We start from the raw sequence: 21,487 nt of genomic DNA, 5'->3' as shown, positions 1-21,487 counted from the left end.
CACACACACACGCACACGCACACTTGAAGACACGTGGCATTGAAACATGCCTGGACGCGCTTGGCGGGGAGGCGTATCGGCGGCGCTGAACGGGCCAAAATGTCCACCGCTTTGAACGAAGCCCCGGCGTCCGTTGCATCCGCGCCGTCTATACCGCGCGTCGTAGGCGAGACGTAACAGACCGCCCCGCCGGGCCAAGGAGATCCCGATGGTCAGGGGACTTCATCCGCTGTCCGGAGGGATGTCGCTCGATGATGCTCATAACCGAAGTCGGGCGTCCTTCGGCGTTTCTTGAGCTCAGCACACAGAGAAGGCCTCGTTCTCTCGTTCAGGTTCACACAGGACACTGCAAAGTCACTTCGGGAGAGTTGACATTTTTGTTCTCGTTCCCGGCAAGCGTTAGAACTACGCCGAAACTCAACCGCTCAGTCAGCAAGCACGACACAACCCTCACTAAGCCATGCCAGGCTCTTTCCCCTTTTATACTACTGCCTAGTTCCTTACAGTAGTCTAGCAGCCACAAATTGGAAAATTGGATTGGAAACGTCCACAAATTGGAAAATTACACTAGAAAGCACGTCATCACTTTGAAACACTAAACAAAAGCAATATGTTAAAAATCCTGCCTCAGGAAGAAAAACATCAGTAACAAACAACTCTGAGGCTGATTCCTACGTTAGGGGCTTCGACTTAAGCCATCGACGTTACCGTTGAGACTCCCCTTTTTGTAACGCACCTCAAAGGAATATTGTTGTAAAGCGAGGCTCCAGCGCAGGAGGCGGCCATTTGTGGAAGAGATGGTCTGCAGCCATTGGAGAGGGCAGTGATCCGACTCGAAGCATGTGAAGTGGAGATCGCAGCGAGCGACCGTACACTAGCTCAGCTGGCGAAAACCCCGTAGCTGCATGCGGCGCGGTCCTTAATGCAAACATCACCCCAGGCAGACACAGCTCCCAGTCAGTTTGTTGTTCAAAACACAATGCTCTCAACACGCGCTTTATGACGGAGTGGAGCTTCTCAACGGAATTCGACTGTGGGTGGTACACTGAGCTGTGTAACAGCTTTACCCCGCACCTTTCGAGAAAGGCTGTCGTCAAAGCGCTCGTAAACACCGTGCCCTGATCTGACTGGATTTCCGCAGGAAAACCAACTCGCGCAAATATGGACAGTAGTGCATTGACTATCTCCACTGAGCTCAGTTCTTTAAGCGGCACTGCTTCAGGGAACTTTGTCGCTGGGCAGATCACAGTCAAAATGTGTCTGTACCCCGTGGCTGTTACAGGCAGAGGTCCCACTGTATCAATAACGAGCCGTCTGAAAGGCTCCGTAATGATAGGTACCAACTTCAACGGCGCCCTCGATTTGTCCCCTGGTTTGCCCACCCGCTGACAGGTGTCACATGTCCTCACAAAGTGGTCTGCGTCCCGAAAACACCGTGGCCAATAGTACTGTCGCAATAGTACTCTTGCAAGAGACGGTCCTTAGTTTTCTTAACTCCTAGGTGTCCGGACCACGAACCCCCATGCGACAAGCCCAACAGATCCTGACGGTAGCACTGAGGCACGATCAGCTGATCGAACTCCACTCCCCTGCGGTCTAGATACTTCCGGTACTGGACCCCACCTCTTTCCACAAAACGAGCATTTTTCTTGGCGATACCTTCCTTGACATTGCAGCGTATGTTTTCTAGGCTGCCATCCTTTTTTTGCTCGGCTATCAAAGCCGACCGGCTGACTTTTAGCAACCTATTAAGTCCGTCTGACGTAGGCGCGATGAGCAAATCTGCAGATAGCTCTTCCAACTTTCCCGTGTCGGGCATTTCCTCTCCAGTATCTGGTGCCTTCAACGCTACAGGCTCAAATTTATTCAGTTCGGACGTGCTCTGAATATCAGCTTGCTGCGCCTCTGATCCTTTCTCATTGTTCGACAACGTCGGCCCCGCAACTACCGCCTTTGCAGCGAGCTCCCGAACCTTCGATCTGGTTAAGGCCTGAACGCTAGCCTCACCAAACAAAAGCCCCTTCTCGCGCACATACCCAGGAATTCTGGACAAGCGTTTGGTTTCGTTTTTCGCCACCACGTGGCGCATCCACCTTAATGATTTGAAATTCGCGCCGTGACGTATGCCATGACGCACAACAAAAGAAAACATAATAAAAAGAAGCGCACCCTGAGACTGTTGCTTCACCTCGGTACTTGAAAACGAGCGCGCTCATGTATCGGCCTTATCTGCTACTTGCCAGACTGGCAATGAATCGACGATTTTGCTAGACACCTTGCCAGACAGCTCGTCGGCATTCCGTGTGAGATGTCTGGCCGAGATAACGGCTCCCGCAAAGCTTCCCTTTGGTTTCTATTATTTGTTCACCACTGCAGCCGTGAGCTTCCATATAGTCAGCTTTGTGCTTCGTGGGTTTCCGATAGAACTGGAATGATTGAATAAGAGGAAGCTTTAGCTAGGGCCTATCTTCGATGCCGGCCGCTCAAATACATGTAAAAGGCATGATTTTGTAAAAAACAGCTCAACGACCTGAATGAGAATTGCTGCATTGAAGAGAGAACGTGTAGCATTTAAGTGAGAACGTTAAATCGCAGTGATTGCAGCAAAAATAATTTTGATTTAGGCCATAGAAGTATTGACAAGACGTCGGAAATCAGTAAATCTGAAAAAAGAATAGAAGTACGAAGTTTACAAATCCGCTCGTTAGCATCAAAATCTAATATCACATCTCTGTATTGGAGCATCTCAATCGGGCAAGTTTGACGTATGAATTTATGACGTATGTGAAGTTGTTACAATGCTTGTCAAGGTTTTGCGAATGCCACATTCAGGAGTTAGTGATGTAGTTCAGGGTGGCATATTTTATATCATTTTCGTCCGCAATAAATGAAATATTAAATTCAGCTTAGAGAATTGCGACATTATTTTTAGTTGGTGAGGTGCGGGGTTGTATACTTCAGGTAGCGTTTCTTTAAATTTCGCATATTTTCAGAATTTAAATAAAGTGGAAGCTAAATAAAAATTCGTGGTTTCTGAAATCTCATTTTAACGGTTTCTTTTGAGTTCAACATAACTAATTAATTTCGGTGCAGTGATTGTCAGAAGAAACCATCGCTCATTTCCCATGTAGGAGCTAAAGCTTCCGGTTAGGTTCGATTTAGAATATTATTGCTGAAAGAAGAAGCAAGACGGGTAGCGTATTTACAGTATGGGGGCCGCAATTCGAAGGGGGCAAAAATGCGAAAACACTCTTGTACTTAGATTTAGGTGTACGTTAAGGATGCCCAGGTGGTCTAAATTTTCTAGATTCCCCAACTACGCCATGCCTCACAATCAGATCATGGTCTTGTCACGTAATACCGCATATTTTTTTTTATTTACAGAATGTACAGTTTTTTACAGTAATTGACAAAGCAGGCTAGTCATTAAACCGTTCACTTCTTCAGACCTAAGCTCGTGCTCATGTTCCTCAGCTTTGTGCAGAGCTGCGCAACATATTTCCACTTGGCGTAGAAGCGCCGTCCCGCTGCTTTTTAGGCAGAAAAAGACTGGTAGCGTTTTAGGCGGCTGACCTGAACGACGTCATTGGAAGTCTGGATGAAGCGAGTAGTAGGTGGGACCGGAGACATATCGTAGGTTACGTAGGTTACCTGACAGAGGAGCCGGTAAGCGCCGGAATAGCGGGATATAAGTTTTTCCGAGAGGCCGGAACGGCGGGTGGGAGATCGAAGAGGGACAAGATCCCAGAGAATATAATCGGCGTCCCGGTGACTACTGTCGCAAATGCTTTTACTCTTGTTCTGAGAACCACAAAGGCGACGGTGAGCAACTTGGCGTGTTTCTTGGGCTCGAGCAATGACATTGCTTGTATACTAAGACACGGACTCTTGAGGGGTAGACAGTATTGTATTAAAAAGCAATACTGAATCTCGGCCGCACAACAAATAAAACGGCGAGTAACGTGCAGTGTCGTGGCGTGATGAATTGCACGCTAATATGACAAACGGGCGAGCAGTATCCCAGTCACGATGGTCATCAGAAACATATATGAAGAGCATGTCTGTTATTATTCGATGAAGCCGCTCCTTAAGACCATTGGTCTGCGGATGACATGCATTAGTAAATTTGTGCTTGGTAGAATAAGGACGTAATAAGGAATGTGACTCGAGCAGCTGGTCGCGCAGCAATATTGCCGCTAGGTGTCACGAGCCAGCGCTGAAAAAGAAGTTGGGACTGGAACGCGCGCTCAGCAAGAGACGGGCGCTGGGGTAGAAGAAGTAGAAGCTGAGGACGCCGGCTTGAATTTATTGTACGCCATCTTGTACAACTGTCTGCCTCGCCTACGCCAGGCACATCTTACATTGTCTTTTCGTGACAATATATATATATATATATATATATATATATATATATATATATATATATATATATAGATATGTGTGTGTATGTGTATGTATGTATGTGTGTATGTGTGTGTTTGTATGTATGTATGTGTGTGTATGTGTGTGTGTGTGTGTGTGTGCATGTGCATGTTTGAAGAACTACGTAGAGTGGGAATAGACACGAAGAAATATACACCTTATTGACTCTCGTCTATAGACAGTCTAAAGACGAAGAATGAACAACAATAAAGAGAGACTGTATCGACTTTTTTCTATAGACTGTCTATAGACTGCGAGTAGACAAAAAGAAATAGAATTATTATCGACATTCGTCTATAGAAAGTCTATAGACAAATAACAGAGAAAAATAAATAGAGGCTGTATAGACTTTCGTGTATATGTAGTGTATAGAGAGGAAGTAGACAAAAAAGGAAGGAACACAGTGTCAACTTTTTTCTATAGACTGTCTATAGACTGCGAATAGACAAAACGAAATAAAAATCTTATCGACTTTTCTCTATAGAAAGTCTATAGACAAATGATAGAGAAAAATAAATAGAGGCAGTATCGACTTTTGTCTATAGGTGTATGTTGTGGGAAAGCAGACAAAAAAGAAACGAACACCATATCGACTTTTTTCTATACACTTTCTATAGACTGCGCATAGACAAAAAGAAATAGAAACTTTATCGACTTTTGTCTATAGACAGTCTATAGACTTTGTATCAACAAAAGTTCAAATCTATAGGTTCTATAGGATCTATAGAAAGGCAAGGTCGTCTATAAAAAGTCTATAGACTTTCTATAGACAGTCTAAAGTCATTTTTGTTAGGGTTAGCAGCCCAACACCACACACACTAAGCAAGCACGGCGCGGATATAGAGTTTACTTGAATCTTATTTATATCCACAGAGACAAGATTGAATGGCACTGCCTTTATACCATTATCACTTTCTGAAAGCGAAACCATCGCACAAAGAAAAAAATAGATATTAGGAGCCATTCCACTCTGTGGAGATGGATGACCATTTAAGCTGTAGCACATCAGATAGGATTAGACAAGGGGTCATATATTTATTTTCACCATTTGGTAATGGTAGTGACGATAGCCTTGTGGTTACTGTGATATATGCGGGTTGGCCCGTTTACAACCTTAGACAGAATCTTGGCCAAAGTAGAATCTATGCACGACCGTTGCTACTTAATTGAGTTACTTGGATTGGTCTAGCACTTCAAACCAAATTCTTGTTGCACAAGCTCAGTGAACCATTTCTTTTCTGGTTTTGAAATGCCCACATTGAAGCCTCCAATGGTGATCGCAAGGGTAGTGTCATCGCGGCTAACCAATGCAAAGTGCGTGGTCATGAACTTCTTAATACCACAGTTGGGTGTGCCTGAATATATATAGACAGTGGATATCATAATTCCGTCTTTCGTTTGTACAGCACACACAACTCCACAGTCGGTGCCCCTCTCCTCTTACGAGTTAAGGTTGTATGGTAGTATACATACATTTCCTCCTCTGCATATATGGCAATGCCTTCTGCGCGTGAAGCCATGTGCGATTCCAGCATACCCATCGACGGAAAACAATGCATCTTCATTATTATATTATTATTATTATTATTATTATTATTATTATTATTATTATTATTGGCGGAGCACTCGAAGCCTGCTTCACCTCCGCCGCATGACAGTCCGATACTCCGCAACCTCCGGGATCGGCCGGCATTTTTGCTCCCTGACACGACAAATGCATTTCGGGCCAAAGGTACATAGCTCCGCTGTGAACGCGCCTGTGCAGTTAGTACTGCCGCCCTGTATTTTGTCTCGACGGCACTATCACCATCGGCACGGTCTCGCGAGGAGCTGCTAGCGGTTCGCGTTCGTTATCTCCCTTGCCTCTTGACGGCGATGACGCGCTAAATCTGCACCATCATTGCGTCGTGCATCCCTCCTTCGACTAAGCAAGTTTTCGGCGGCACACGTTCGCTTTTGTATTGACATTAAAGCTTTAAACTGCTTGATTTCGAGAGCAAAAACGAATGTACATCGAAAGCGGACGGGCCGCAAGGAATGTACAGTACTCACGGACGGAGCGATGCCATTGATCAGATTTTCACAAAAGACTGGGCTCGGTCAGGTCGCCCTTATAAACGTTCTTTTTCAGCATCAGTTATGCTTTCAAATAGATTACTTCTAAAATATTTGTGCAATACAGACGCACGTTTAATAATTATTCGCTCAGCTAGATAATCTCGAAGACTGGCTCCAAGCTAATCATGTCCGTTAGCTGCCTAAGATCAATTATTGACAATTTAATTATCGTACCTTCGTTTATTACGCAAACAACTAATCAACTTACACCGTATCTAGAGGCTAGCAATTTCAACACTCGAATGATAACAATAATGTCAGCAAGATTTATATTGCTCTATTAAAGTTTGGCGCCGTTAAAAAATAACTGCCTTGATATTCATGGTGCAGTAGGCTTCTTAAAAAGCAGGTGCGATTGCTTCGATGGGTCTTCTTGGCGCACTTCAACTTCATCAACTTAAGCACCTGTGCCCAACAGTGCACTTCTGCTTCTGCTCCTACGCTATACAAGAAACACTTCAGCGCTACGGTATATCACAAAAGGTGTGCGAGAACATTGTGCGTGCTCCCGATTACTATATAAGCGTTGGTGGCATCAGGGTCGGTTTTCTGGCGTCATTAAGCTGCCGGGTGGAGAGCAACGGATAACTTTTAGTACATTGTATCAAATAGAGTAGCGCGCACATGTGTGTTAGAACAAAAAGTACTGAAGTATTGGGGTGAGTTCCTTGCCGCATATATTTTAAGTGTCTATTGTGAACACATAAAGAAAGAAAATACCGGATTTTTTTTAGAATTAATGTTGACATAAGTATGCTAGTCAAGGGAAACATGAGTTCCGACCCTAGTGCCCGAGGTGGAAGCAGCCCCAAACCACACGGCTACATTGGCACACGGTTTATTAAGGCGAAGGGCTCAAGTGGCTCGTAGCAATAGCTCATACACCCCCCTCCCCCAATAAGCGGTGTCTAGTCCAGTGATACAAAGTAGAAGAGTGATACAAGATAAGTAGAGGAATGGTACAAAAAATACCAGCAGCTCCTTCCCGAAAAAAAAACGACATAATCAGGCATGGCTAATACCGTCGTAAGGAAGCAAAGATGCAGTGGCTGAATATGAATGAAGAAACCAAAGGAAAAAAAGAACGAAGGAAAGAAAGAAGGAACAGAAGAATGAAAGAGAGAACAAAGAAAGAAACGAAAAAAGAAAGACAAAGAGAAAGTAAAAAAAAAATCATGAGCCATTCCACTCCATGAAGGTGGTTGACGAGCGAAGCTATTTAGCACATGACTCGGAGGTGACACATAATTTTGAACAAAAGGTACAAACTCATTTATTGTCCTGAGGGTCGTCATTATTTCACTCGCAATTGCAATCATTCTTTGAGAATGTCAAATCGGTGCACGTACGCCGCTGGATGGACTGTTGGGCCTGATCAGTGTGGCATCGCAAGGGGTATGTCTGCAACACGGAACGCGTAAACCGCTCCCTTTTCGATGCCCACACATACACATTGAAATCACAGACAACAACAACAGAGATAGTGTCATCGCAGCTAATTCACGCAAAGTGAGTAGCCATGAAACTTACGGGACTATGAGTCATTGCATTTTTTGCTTGCTTACTGGGGTATGAGCCATTGATGATGACATTCTTCGACATGCTGCTTTGTATGTTGTATGCGTGATTAGAAAGAATTTAAGTACTGTTCGCTTTACTTTACTGAGGGCTCGTAGCCTCTGTCTTAGGGGGCTATGAGGCATTGTATTTTTTGTTTGATTGGGAGTATTCGTGTTGCTATACAGTTTTTTCATTGGCACTTTTAACCGAATTATAATACTTGAGAAGTTGAATAATTATTTAGGGCTAGTTATTTAATTAGGCCAAATAAAAAAATTAATCTGAGTATCTCCAAGCGATGGCAAACAACATTACCTTGAGTCTGTTCAGCTACGTTGTATTTGCATATTTTTAATGTTTCTCTCAAGTTACAGGGGACACCCTGTATATACGCATAGGTATATACAGTGCTTGACTATGCGTATGACTTGCTGTTGAATTGACACCATGTAATTATTCGTCCTTTCATTACAGATTATAAGTCCCGATTTTTCTGTGTAAACTTAAGGTCTAGGTTTGTCGCTGCCTTGCCACAAATATTCGCAAGTGTCTAAATCACATGCGTTGTCCGTTAGTGGCAGAATGTCGTCATCCTACATCAATCCGGGGACCTTCTGTTGCGTGATTTGTCTATTACTCATGCAAGATAAATCAGACCCTAATTAACTGTTTTCCAGTCGCCCCCCCCCTCCCCCCCCCCCCCGCCCTCGACAACAGTGCCACATTGAAGTGATCGCGCATCGCAACCAGCTTGGAGAGGTCGGTTTTCACGCCTCCCATTTACAGCCACCCTAAAGCTGTGACTTCGGCGTGGCGCCGCTAAGTCAGAGGGTGTGGGTTGGAATGCCAGCCGAGGCGAGCGCATTTCCACGGCAACGAAATGCAAGAAGTGTAGCGTACCGTGCATTGTGTGGAAGTTGAAAGAACGCCCAGGTAGGCAAAATTAATCGGGAGTCTGCGACTACGATGTGTCTGATAATTATATCGTCGTCTTTGCTCGTAAAACCGAAGCATTTATTATAATTCACTTTAAACAATCAATCTATTCGCGGCAAAGCACTCAACTTAAAATTCCGATATTTTCCGTCCCAACCCAGATCTAATCGGGTCCGCACTGCCCCATCTGTTACGAATTACGGAAAAACATTATCCAATGCTTTCCCCCAGAGAGTTGCTATTAAGGTAAATAGCATTATTTGCCTTTATTCAGCCATTTCGAACATATCCGTCCGTCCGTCCGTCTGTCTGTAATCTTACGCCGACCCAGTGGCGGAAGTAGTCTACCTGCTTGGGCCCCTAGCTATGTGATCCTTTCATTCCTGATGACGCAAGGAAACCAAGCCTGATGCCACCAATGCTCAGAAATCTATTAGCGCAGATAATGCTCCCGCACACCTTTTTTGATGTACCATGGCGCGGAGGCGTTTCTTGTACAATGTAGGAGAAAACATTGTAAAGACAGAGGTGCACGGTTGGGTGCATCTGTTCTAAGTTCAACTTGAATTGCGTCAAGAAAACCTGTCAGAGTATTCGCACCTGCTTTATTAGGTGCCTACTGCACCAACAATATACAGGCGGTCTTCTTTAACGGCACCGAATATTAAGGAATAGATCAATGTAAATCTTCCTGACATTATTGTTATCATTCGAGTGTTCAGATAGTAACCTCCGGATACGGATCAAGTTGAGCAGTTGTGTGTGCAACTTACGAATGTATGTTAATTACCATTTAAATAATTGTTTTGGGTGGCTAAAGCAAATTAGCAGTCTGGAGCCTGTCTTCGACATATTGTAGTTGAGCGAATATACGCTTAATAATCATGCTTCTGTAAGAGCTAAGAACAAATATTTTGTAATTAAGCGTTCTCTGAAAGCCTAACTGACGCGGAAAACGATCGTGGGTAGCATCGACCTGACCGCATCCAGCCTTTCGAGATATTGCGATGAATGGCACGGCTCCGTGAGCATGTTCCTTGCGGCCAGGCGACTGTCGATATTTATTCACATCGTTTTTCCGAAGGCAAGCCGTTGAGAGTTGAAATGTCAATGTAGCAATGAACGTGCGCTGCCGAAAGCGTGCTTGTTCGCAGAAACGATGCGCGATTGAATGATAGTGCAGATTTAGCGCGTCATTGCTCTCAAGGCATTGCGCAGCCGCCAACGGAAGCAAGATAACGAAGTTGAACTGCTTGGCTGCTTCTTACGGGGCCGCGCCAGCCAAGGGCGGCAATACTGACGTCACAGGCGCATTTTTTTGTCGGTTTCGCTTTAACAAAGAGATAATGCTACAAATGCAGTGTCATTCGTTCTTGTCTCGAGGATTTAAACACGGGTTTTAATGCTCTCCACACCGCGTTTGTTTCCAAGAGTAGGTGTAAGCAGGAAAATGTTCACTCACACCCGAAAACACACAAACACCCTCGCACGCACACATACGCACTCTCTCTCCCTCGCACAAGCACACACTCTCTTCCTCACAAGCACTCGCACGCTCTCTCCATCGCACGCACATATATCCATGCGCGCACAAACACGCACTTTTGTCCGCAGGCATGCACGCTGAAAGACGAATACGCACGGTCGCACACGTGCACATTCACACGCCGCCATGCATGCGCCGCAAGCACGCAAGCGCACGCACACATGCACTAACACGCAGATCCAGGCATGCACACACACCGCGAACACTCACACACGCATACACGTACTCGCGTGCATGCATTTGCAAATATGGAGGCACTAGCACGCACACACACTCTCCCCTTGCACGCACACACACGCAGTCTCTCTCTCCCTCGCGCATACACACGCTCTTTCTCCCTCGCACACAAACACACTTTCTGTCTCCCCCTCACACAAACGCACTCTCCCTCGCATTCACGTACTCTCTCTCCATCCGTCATACGCACACACACACACACACACACACACACACACACACACACACACACACACACACACACACACACACACACACACTACGCGCACGCACAGGCATCCACGCAAACACGCACACATTTCTTCGCAATCGTGCATGCTGAAATTCGAAAACCCGTTGGCACGCGTACACGTTCACACGCGGCCACGCATGCACCGTAAGCGCGTGCACATGCGCACGCACACACGCCGCGAACGCTGACACACGCATACACGCACTCGCGCGCATGCAAACGCAAATACGGAGGCACACGCCCGCACACTCATACACAGAGCGAACATGCGCATAGAACCATACCCAGGCACGCTCAAGACATGCACATGCATAACCACTCTGTACCATCTCGGCTGCTTCTCAAAAGCCTGCACGTGCCAACAGGCTGCATAACACTCCCTCTACCAATACCTTCTCAATGCCAACTGTAATAAATCGCTTTATGGCTTAAATTTGGCGCTTTTTCAAGCCAATGTGCCTTCTGGCGGGAGGGTGCAAAACGATTTTCTCCTGTCGTTGGACTTCACCGCCCCTGTCTGACTTTCTTTAACTGCTTTAACGTACCACCAATGTTCCGACTAAGTGCCAAAATGCATATGTTGCTAGAAGGGACTACCCTCTTGTTGTAGTCATTTGAAACTTTTTGACCATCGCCCTATATTCTGAAATATAAATTCGAAAAAAAATTTTCCCATTGAGTTACACTTGTGCGTTGCTGTGAAGTTCCGAAGGAGAATGTCCAGAATTCCTGGACATGGGAGGTGATCGGACCTGTTCGAAAATAGGTACGGGTACTGGGGGGGCAGCATAGATGACACTGCCGCCTCCGTCTCAAGTGCTCCGAAAGGTCCTTCAATAAGCACTTTTGCTACGGGCAGACACACGCTATGAGCTTCCACGGCTTGCTTGATCCATGCGCACTCGCCCGTGAACATATCGGGTTCTACGTAAGAGGGGTGAACTACATCCATTGTAGCTGCGGAATCGCGAAGCACTCGGCACTCTTTCCCGTTCACGAGGAGGTCTCGCATGTAAGGCTCGAGAAGCTTCATGTTCTCGTCAGTGCTGCATAATGACAAAAACACGACTTTTGTTTTTGTTTCCGGACACTGCGCCGAAAAGTGACCCGGCTTCTGGCACGTATAACAAACGCGCGCTTGCCTCGTCTGGAACCGCTTTCTGCGTTCGGCTTCGGCTGCCGCCGTCTCCTTAGGTTCGGTCGGACTGCTTTCACTCGCATCCGCACTACGTGTGTTCCCCCTTGCTCTCATGGGTGTGAACTTTGGCCTCTCAAACTTGGAGCCAAATTCACCCTTTTGACCGTCCTTAGCTCCGCGAGCCCGACGCGTCACAAGCTCCTCGGCTAGCTCGGCGGCTTTAGCCACCGTACTAACGTCTGGCCTATCCAAGACCCAGTACCGCACGTTCTCAGGTAACCGACTATAAAATAGTTCTAGCCCGAAACACTGCAGAACTTTCTCGTGGTCACCAAACGCTTTCTCTTCTTTGAGCCACTCCTGCATGTTTGACATTAGCCTGTAGGCAAACTCTGTATATGACTCACTTCTGCCTTTCTCATTTTCCCGAAACTTCCGACGGAACGCCTCCGCTAACAGCCTGTACTTTTTTAGCAGACTCGATTTCACTTTGTCGAAATCCTCTGCCTCCTCTCTCTTCAAGCGAGTGACTACGTCGGCCGCCTCGCCGGGTAACAAAGTGAGCAAGCGCTATGGCCACGTTTCCCGAGAGAACCCCTGCTTCTCGCACGTTCGCTCAAAGTTAACCAGGAACAAACCAATGTCCTCTCCAAGCTTAAACGGCCGCATCAGGTCAGTCATTTTGAACAATACTCGTTCTCCTGCACCGTGTGCCTGACTTCCATTACGAGCGCGTTCCATCTCAATCTCGAGACGCTTCATTTCCAAAGCGTGTTGACGGTCGCGCTGTTTTTCTTTCTCTTGTTGCTCTCTCTCATTCTGTTCTTTACGTTCGCGCTCATCTTTCTCTTTCTGTTCTTTACGTTCGCGCTCATCTTTCTCTTTCTATTCTTTACGTTCGCGCTCCTGTCTTCTTGCCGTCTCCCTCTCCTCAATGGTCTCAAGGCATTCCGACAGCTCGTCATCCTCAGCTTCTAACTCAAGAATAGCCCTTAGCAGTTCTGGTTTTCTGAGTTTGTCTGAGACATCCAGACCCAACTCTCTTGCAAGCTCCAGCAATTTCGGTTTGCGCAACGACTTCAAATGCATGGCTGCTCTGAATGCTGCTTTCTCTACTGCCTACTATTGTCTTGCCGCAAACTAACCCGGCAGCAACGACAACCACAATTACCAGCTCTGTTTCTGACACTAACAAAAGCCTGGCAAAACTCAGAAGAAGAAAGTCCCGCACTCACCAAACCTCGCAGCCAAGAATTCAGCGTAGTCGTTCCGCTGCAGGCAACCAGTCATCACACAGGGCTCGTTGCACTGCTCCCGGATGGTCGTTGTGCTGCTCAGCATACAGTCAACCGCATATCTTCGCTGCTGGCCTCCGTTGTCGCGATCTCACCGCTGGCAGACAGTTGTGGCAAATGCACCGCTGGCACGAGTTGTTGCAATTGGGTCGCAAGCCCCAAGGGTAGCGTTGGCCTGGCGGCCTGGGGCACAACTGGAAGCATCCGAAGGTCCTGGCAAAGCATGAGTCGACTGCTAACAGAACAACTTGTTTATTCTAGCATCGCAAAAGAGCGGCCGGTCATGTCGACCGAAGTGGAGAGACGGGAGAGCACGTTACTCGACGGAAGAAATCGGAGCCTCTCTCTTGGCGTCCGGGGGCAGCTGCTCTTATACTCTCGGAGTTGAGGGCAAGAAGGAACGCCTCGATAGAGGCGCACGTGACGGGGCACGGACACGCTGAGAGACAGGTTGAGACGAGTGCAGTGACGCATCCGCCGGGCCGGCGCCGGTCAGACCTCCTCGCTTCACACTTGGGGAGCTCCTCTCCCCGGCTGCCGCGCTTTGACAAGCGTGGGCACCAACATGCACACACACGCACACTTGAAGACACGTGGCATTGAAACATGCCTGGACGCGCTTGGCGGGGAGGCGTATCGGCGGCGCCTAACGGGCCAAAATGTCCGCCGCTTTGAACGAAGCCCCGGCGTCCGTTGCATCCGCGCCGGCTATACCGCGCGTCGTAGGCGAAACGTAACAGTACATAGACACTCTGATTTCTCCTTGTGTCATGTCAAGCAGGTGATACTGTCCACGGTGCCTATAAACGACAGGAGCCGTAAGATAGTGATCACTAGCCAGAGTGATTCAGTTCACGGTATCTCTCCGGAGCACAGACTGCTCTTTGGCTCTCATTTGAAGTTTTGGGTGCTCTTCCAGGGGTCGTAGTGTTCGAACGGACAGTCATTTTGGTGATGAAAACAGATTGTATTTTCCAGCTTGCAATAAGTTACGAAAGGCAACTATGTGAAGCTTCTACCGACAATTTGCGCGTTGTCATGTTCAACAAGGACTAGATTGCTCTTCGCCTTTACGCAGTTTATCTTTATATCTTCCTGGCAGTGACCAACGCCTCCTGTACCAGGTACAGAGTTTCTGCCGAAGCCGTAGAGAAGGGTAGACTCTTACACAATATCGGTATCATATCGTATCGCTGCCGACGCAGAGAAAAAAGCCCCACAAGAACAAACTTGTTGTTGAGAGCGACTTGCTTTAGAAACACATGACCATTCCTGGTCTCGAAGCGTACTTCTTCAAGCTTGCCTAGTTTAACTAGGCAAACTTCTAATTCTAATTTCAACCTATAAAAATGTAACATCTTGTACGGTGAATGGTTATTCTAATTTGCCATCGCAAAAAGTTTGCAATAAGCTACCAATAGAAATAAAGCAGCTAGAGATTTTGAACTAAGTTGTAAATTGTAATACTTATCTAACTAAACAGAATGGTGAAATTTCTTGTTACTGCTGAACGTCAGTTGTTCATATTTCTTTTTCTTTCCTTAATGCTGTATTTTTCCTTTTTTATTCTTCATTTTGATGTTATGAAATGTTTGTCTTCATAGAATTGTATGTTGCATTGCATCAAGCACAAACTCGTGGCTGTTAAGGTTTGGTTTAGTGCTGCACGTGCATTGATTTTGCATCTGAGCATTGCTTGTGTTTTCCCTCTTACGCATAACTTTTATGCGCAGGCGATATTGCATCGGCTACAAGCTTTTAAGCTACCGGTCCAAACCGAGTTTTGTACATTTCCTTCGGCTTTTAAGTAAAGTGTTCCCTCCTCATCAAAAAAAAAAAAAAATACGACATTGGGCTCGTTACGCGAAGTCAACCGGCGTGGTCGGTTGCATCCGCCTGCTGCTGTTGCTTCATGTAAGAAACCACGTGCCGTCGCACCCACATTTTAAAGCTTTTGTGCGAGATGGCGGAGATTGTTGACCCATTGACACCGCATTGCGCTAGATTGATCTCAACATCATGTGCACGTGTGCACGAAAAGTGTAGCTGCGTGGTTTATCTGGTTCGCGCACCCCTAAGTGTGCGTGCAGTTCGACGATTGGCCCGAAAGTTGATCCCGCTCCGCTGTCATTCTCAGCGAGTTCATTGTCCGAGAACCACAAGAAAAACTGGCTGCCACCGTGACAGTAGGACTCACGTTACGTACGGAGGAAAGGACGACGTTCGGAGAGGACCCGAAGGAGAAAAGCCCCTTTTTCATCCGCTGTGGAAAAAGTACTTAAAAACAGCAATGTGGATGTGCGATGGAGATTTCTGAGACTTGTCGAGAGCAGCGTTCGCTCGGCTCTGTTAGCTCCCTCGAGAGAAATTCATGCTTCTTATTCGAAATTTCGCTTTTCTTGGCTTAATCCGTGTAATAGTGTAAAATAAGCCCAAGTTAAGTTTTCCGTCCTCGACCGCCTGCATTACTTCGGCGAGCTTCAACATCGATGGCCGGAGAGCGTTGGAGGCTCCCGACACCGACCTGGCAGGGAGAGCTACTGGGTCTTCAGGAGGAAACTGTCCAACATTTTCAGGAATCCAATAATGGCAAAGTAGACAATTAAGAGGGCGGCCGCGTTTCGATGGGGGCAAAGTGCAAGAACACGCGTGTACCGTGGATTGGGCGGGCGTTAAAGAGCCACAGGTGGTCAAAATAATTCGGGAGTCCGTCACTATAAGCCGTGCCTCATAATCAGATCGGGATTTTGACACGTAAAACCCCAGAATATAAAATGTTAAAAACCATTAAGAGGCCTTCTCGGCTCCGGACAGTCGCGTGTCTAAGCACTGGAACAAGACGTAAAAGGCACAATTTATATATTATTGCCATAACAACTCTAACTATGTATCACTGTGATACTCACCAATTTGCAGCCTCTTAACTTTTCTATGCGAGAATTCTTTGGTGGGCTTGAAATGAAACTGGGAAGTAAGTTACTGGGGTTATGTTAAGAGTCCTACCGTTGCAGGTGTAAGAAGTTAAAAAGAAGCAGGAGGTTAAGGATGAGAAAGAAGATAAGCAAATGACGGATCAAGAGGGTGCAATGGTAAAAAGAAAACTTACAGGGTACAACGTTGCAATGAAACGCATTTTAAGACAATATTATTTGCCATAGTAATATTGTTCCGCAAGCATCATCCTCTAGTGAAAGCTAGCATTACTAATCACCAAACAAGCCAAGTACAAGCGAGTGAGAGAGAGAGAGAGAGAGAGGGCTTATATTTACAGGAAAGACAGAGAGGTCGGCCTGAGCTGATGCTCGCTTCTGCTTCTCCGCACTGGGGGAAAAAGGGAAAGGGAAGGTAGGTAAACATGGTGATGAATAACGATGAGGATGAAAGTATAGTTGGGTCAAAGTTCGACTGCGCGTTCGTGAATCACTTTTCCTCACTCGACTTTTCAACGTCGCACCGTTTCTCCCAGTCACACTTTCGAGAGCTGGTGCTGCGATGCGTTCTTACGCAGGCCATCCGACCATGTTGGCTTCAACCGTGGTGTGGGGATGCGGGCATGAAAGGTTGACGACCGCAGTGGCGCGGTAAGCGCCACAGACTGCAACATTCTGGCTAAATGTGCCGACGCCGTCGTAATTACAGCCAGAGCTTTAGCCACGGTCGCCCCATTCCTCGGTGTTCACGGGCAGTGAGTGAGATAAGCGCCCACGTACGCGACGCATTGTCGAGCCGACGTGGGCAAACATTACCTGCGTGCATTCTTCCGGCTTGTGCTGCCCTCCGACAGCGGAGAAGAGCCCCGGATACGTCGCTGCACCGGAAGGCACCCTACGCACGCCAGAAAAGGCCTTATATAGCAAGAAAGAAAGAAAGAAAGAAAGAAATAAAGAAAGAAACAAAGAAAGAAAGGAAAAAGAAAGGAAGAAAGAAACAAAGATAGAAAGGAAGCAGGTTGCCTTCAAATTCCCCCACCCGTGCAATGTGTATACATTAATGACGCGCAAGCTCACAAAGCGAGTATCCGTGTCTGCGTGGCTCACTATAAGGGTGAGAATGCGTACAGTATAGCCCTTGGGCAAATATGCACAAGGAAGGGAAATTATTTATAACGGCTTTGCGGATAGGCTTAGCGACCAGGCAGGCAGCGTTGCATTATGCCTAAGTTAGGGAAATGTTTGCAGAGGCAAAGTATTCAGAAGCCGGCTTTTCTGGAATTTGCTCAAAAGAGATTGGTAGAAATGTGCAATAAGGGGGAAATATTAACTCAAATGAAAAAATTCCGCTTAATAGGTAGCACGAAGAGACGAAAAAAATTCACGCGAGTTCCTTAAAGGGAAAGCTCTGCAGTACGAAATTCCGTTTAACTGCCAACCAACTTCCTTTGCAACACGTAAGGGTTTCCTCTGTAGCTTTTTGCTGCTTTCGGGTAGAACACATGTATACCTTCCATTGTTCAGTTTTAACACATGTTCTGTTCCTAGCGGTGCATGGTTTTGCCGCTTTGGGTGAAAAGCTGTCGCATCGTTACTTTTTTTTTCTATCACTCTGCATGGAAGCGCTTGCCAAAATAAAACACATTCTCACGTTACCTGGAATAAGGAGCCCGCTAACCTAGGGTGCAGACTGCGCTTCCACAGAGTAAAAGGGTATTCCCTTTCTCTCTCTCTCTCTCTCTCGGATGAATGGTGTGTCAAAGCCACGATGTGATTACGAGGCACACCGTAGCGGCGAACTCGATCAATTTTGACCAAGTGAAGTTTTAAACGTGCACCTCATTCTAGTAATCATCATTCTAGTCATACCTATCTCTCTTTCAGAGAATCTATCTCAACGGTTCCCATCTATCTGTACTTATCTAACCTGCCCACCGAATCTTTGCTAGATTAGACCACGAATTCAAATTAGAGCATTTCTTCGCCCGAACAAAGCTGTATTTATTTACCCTTTAGTCCTCGCTGCTAATCATTGGAATCAACTACCAGAAGATATTGTCTACATAATAAACCATGTATAATTCACTCGCAAATTAAAGCTTCATCTCGATGTCTGAATGACTTTGTATAATTGTATCAGATTTGTTATGTGTTTATACTGACTTGTTAACACACAATATAACATGAAAAAATTCGTTCATTTGTCTACTCTTTGAGGATGTGAATGCTTAGCCTTGTTGGCTTATTCTGTTATGCTTTCCTTTTAGGTTCGTTAGATTTGTCTTTATAGTAAGTAGTTTATGGTTGTCCCTATCTATATCTCTTTTTGTACTTCATTGGTTAATTGATTTAATGTGTGTATACTACTCCCCCCACCTATGTAATGCCTTCGGGCCCTTAGGGTACATGGCTAAATAATAATAATAATAATAATAATAATAATAATAATAATAATAATAATAATAATAATAATAATAATAATAATAATATTCAGCAGCCTATTTTTATGGCCGCTGCAGGACGAAGGCTTCTCTCAGCGATTTTCAATTACCCCTGTCTTGCACTAGCTGATTCAAACTTACACCTGCAAATCTCCTAATTTCACCAGCTCACATAATTTTCTGTCGTCCTCGATTGCGCATCCATTCCCTTGACACCCATTGTTGAACTCTAATGGTGCACATGGTACCTGCCCTAAGGATTAGATGCCAGCTCTATCTTTCTTTTTCTTTTAATGTTAACAAGAATTTCGGCTATCCTAAGTTAGCTCTCTCATTCATTCTACTATCTTCATGTCTACGCTAAACATTTTTATCGCGTTATCAATTTTATGGACAATTCAGGCGCATTTCCGCCGTCACCGTCACCGTGGTGTTCCATATAAATTTCAAGGGCGATAACATCGTCGTTGCGCGCCGTATGCTGTAAGTGCGAGTGAAAGAGTGCGAGGTTGAGCCGACGTTGGCGGCTGAATCTTGCGTGCACAAGAGAGGAAAGCGAGGAGGAAGTGCGCCGTCTTCCGTCACACACAAGGCAGCAGGAGGGAGGGAAGGGTGAGGGGAGGGGCGTTATACTCCGGCGGCTTCTACGTATGGCGAGGCTGAACGCAGACACGCGGGCCTTATTTTGAAAGTGGTTTGCGGATTGTGGCGCGTCTAGGCACGGCGAGAGCTGATGTCTTTTGTGCGCTATGTTCTCACCGTTCAGTTTGCGTTCAAGCGAGAAGCAGCGCGAAAGGCAATTTGCTCGCTGCTGCTACCACTATTCGCTACGCCAGCGTATCGACAGCTGGAGTCCGCGGTCATCGAGGGAGATGCATTCATTTTTGCCTGTGCGCGCGTTATACCATGCTTGTTAATTTAGTTAGTAAGCAAGTGACTACAAGATTTACGGCTGATAGAACTATTCCTACATCGGATGCCTGTCAAATAATTTGCTATTGCAATCGATGCTTAGCCTTTCACTCGAAACTGCGACATTTTTTCGTTCCATCGCTCTTTGCGCGGTCCTTTCCTGTTCTCAAACTTCTTTGTTAACATCCAAGTTTCTACCCCATATGTTAGCACCTGTAGAAAGCAATGAGTCTAAGCTTTTCGTTTTAATGGCAGTGGCGAGCTCTCAGTCAGGATTTGCTAATATCTGCCGTATGCACTCCAGCCCGTAATTATCCGTCTGTAAATTTCCTTCTCCGGAAGAGGGTCCCGGTGAGTAATTGGTCTAGATAAACGTACTTCTGCACAGACTCCATGGGCAGATCGCTGATCGTGAATTCTTGTTCTATTGTCAGGCTTTCAACATTACCTTTGTCTTCCGCATACTAATCTTTAACCCTGCTCTTACATTTTATCAGTTAAGATTTTCAGTCATAAGCTGCAATTCATCCCCAGTGCTGCTGAAGAGGACAACGTCATCAGCATACCGAAGGTTGTTGATATGTTCGTGGTTGATCCACACTTCTAAGCCTTCCCATCCTAACAGCTTGAATACTTCTAAGCATGCAGGGAATAACATTGGAGACATTGTGTCTTCTTGCCTGCCGCTTTTCTTGATGGGTAATTTTTTTCCCTGTAGTTGCGGAGAAGCAACGTAGCTGTGGAATCTTCGTAGACATTTCCCAAGATATTCACGCATGCCTCCTGTACTCCTTGATTTCGCGATGCCTCTATATTACTGCTTGTCACTTTACTAAATCAAATGCTTTTTCATTGTCTATGAAAATCATATGAAGAGGCTGATTACACTACGCAGGTTTCTCAATGCCTGAATAATGACATGGACAGGATCCATTGTAGAATATTCCTTCCAGAAGCCAGCCTGTTCTCTTTGTTCATTGAAGTTAAGTGAAACCCTGATTCTATCAGAAATTGTCCGGGTGAGTACTTTATACATTACTGAAAGCAATTTTGGGCCTATATTTCTTCAGTTCTTTAACGTATCCTTTCTAATGGCTTAGTATAATGTTGGCATTCTTCCAGTTCTCTGGTACATTTGTAGTCGTGAGGCATTGTCCGTAAAGAGCCGCATGCTTTTCAAGCATATTATCTTCTCCGTCTGTGATTAAATCGACCATTACTCCATCTTCTCCTGCCGTTTTTCTTTGGGACATGTCTTGCATGGTGGTTATGACGTCATCGCTAGTTATAGAAGGAGCCTCATCCTATTCATCACTGATTCCAGTTAAGGTTTCGTGACTTTTCTGGGTATTGTACAGGTCAGGACAGGATTTTACTGCTGCTTTCGCTTTATTATTGAAATAACTAATGATATTAATCTGCTTATCTTTCTCTGCACACATATTGCTCTGTCCAATGCCAAGTTATTTCTCACTGATTTTATGCTACGGCATTTTTTACTGCTTCCTGAATATTTCCGACGTTATAATTTTGATTATCTCTTACTTCCTTCTTGATTATCATTTATGACAGTTATGCTAATTTTATCTAATCTCTTGAGTTGGACTCTTTCATGCTTTGTCGTTTCTTCATTAGGCCCTTTGTTTCATGGTAGAGTTTACCTCCGTGCTGCCTTGGTGCCTTACCTGAGACTTCAGTTGCTGCTTCTGAAATCTGCTTA

General features: G+C 45.8%; 1 protein-coding gene across 6 annotated transcripts in view; it reads right to left on the bottom strand.

Annotated features, from left to right (window-relative positions):
• Positions 1–21,487, bottom strand: part of LOC126530934 (uncharacterized) — a 121,806-nt gene that overhangs the window by 64,763 nt on the left and 35,556 nt on the right. The window contains exon 2 of one of the 6 annotated variants that reach the window (XR_008612572.2): positions 16,820–17,309. The exons of the other annotated variants lie outside the window; for them this stretch is intronic. The gene's annotated coding sequence lies outside the window, so the exon portion shown is untranslated. Of the gene's footprint in view, positions 1–16,819; positions 17,310–21,487 lie in introns of those variants that run through there. 6 annotated transcript variants of the gene reach the window in all.

This window comes from Dermacentor andersoni, chromosome 5 (genome assembly GCF_023375885.2).
Source record: "Dermacentor andersoni chromosome 5, qqDerAnde1_hic_scaffold, whole genome shotgun sequence".
NCBI classification, from domain to species: domain Eukaryota; kingdom Metazoa; phylum Arthropoda; class Arachnida; order Ixodida; family Ixodidae; genus Dermacentor; species Dermacentor andersoni.
Note: the sequence above shows the minus strand (reverse complement) of the source record. Positions and strands in the feature narration are given on the sequence as shown.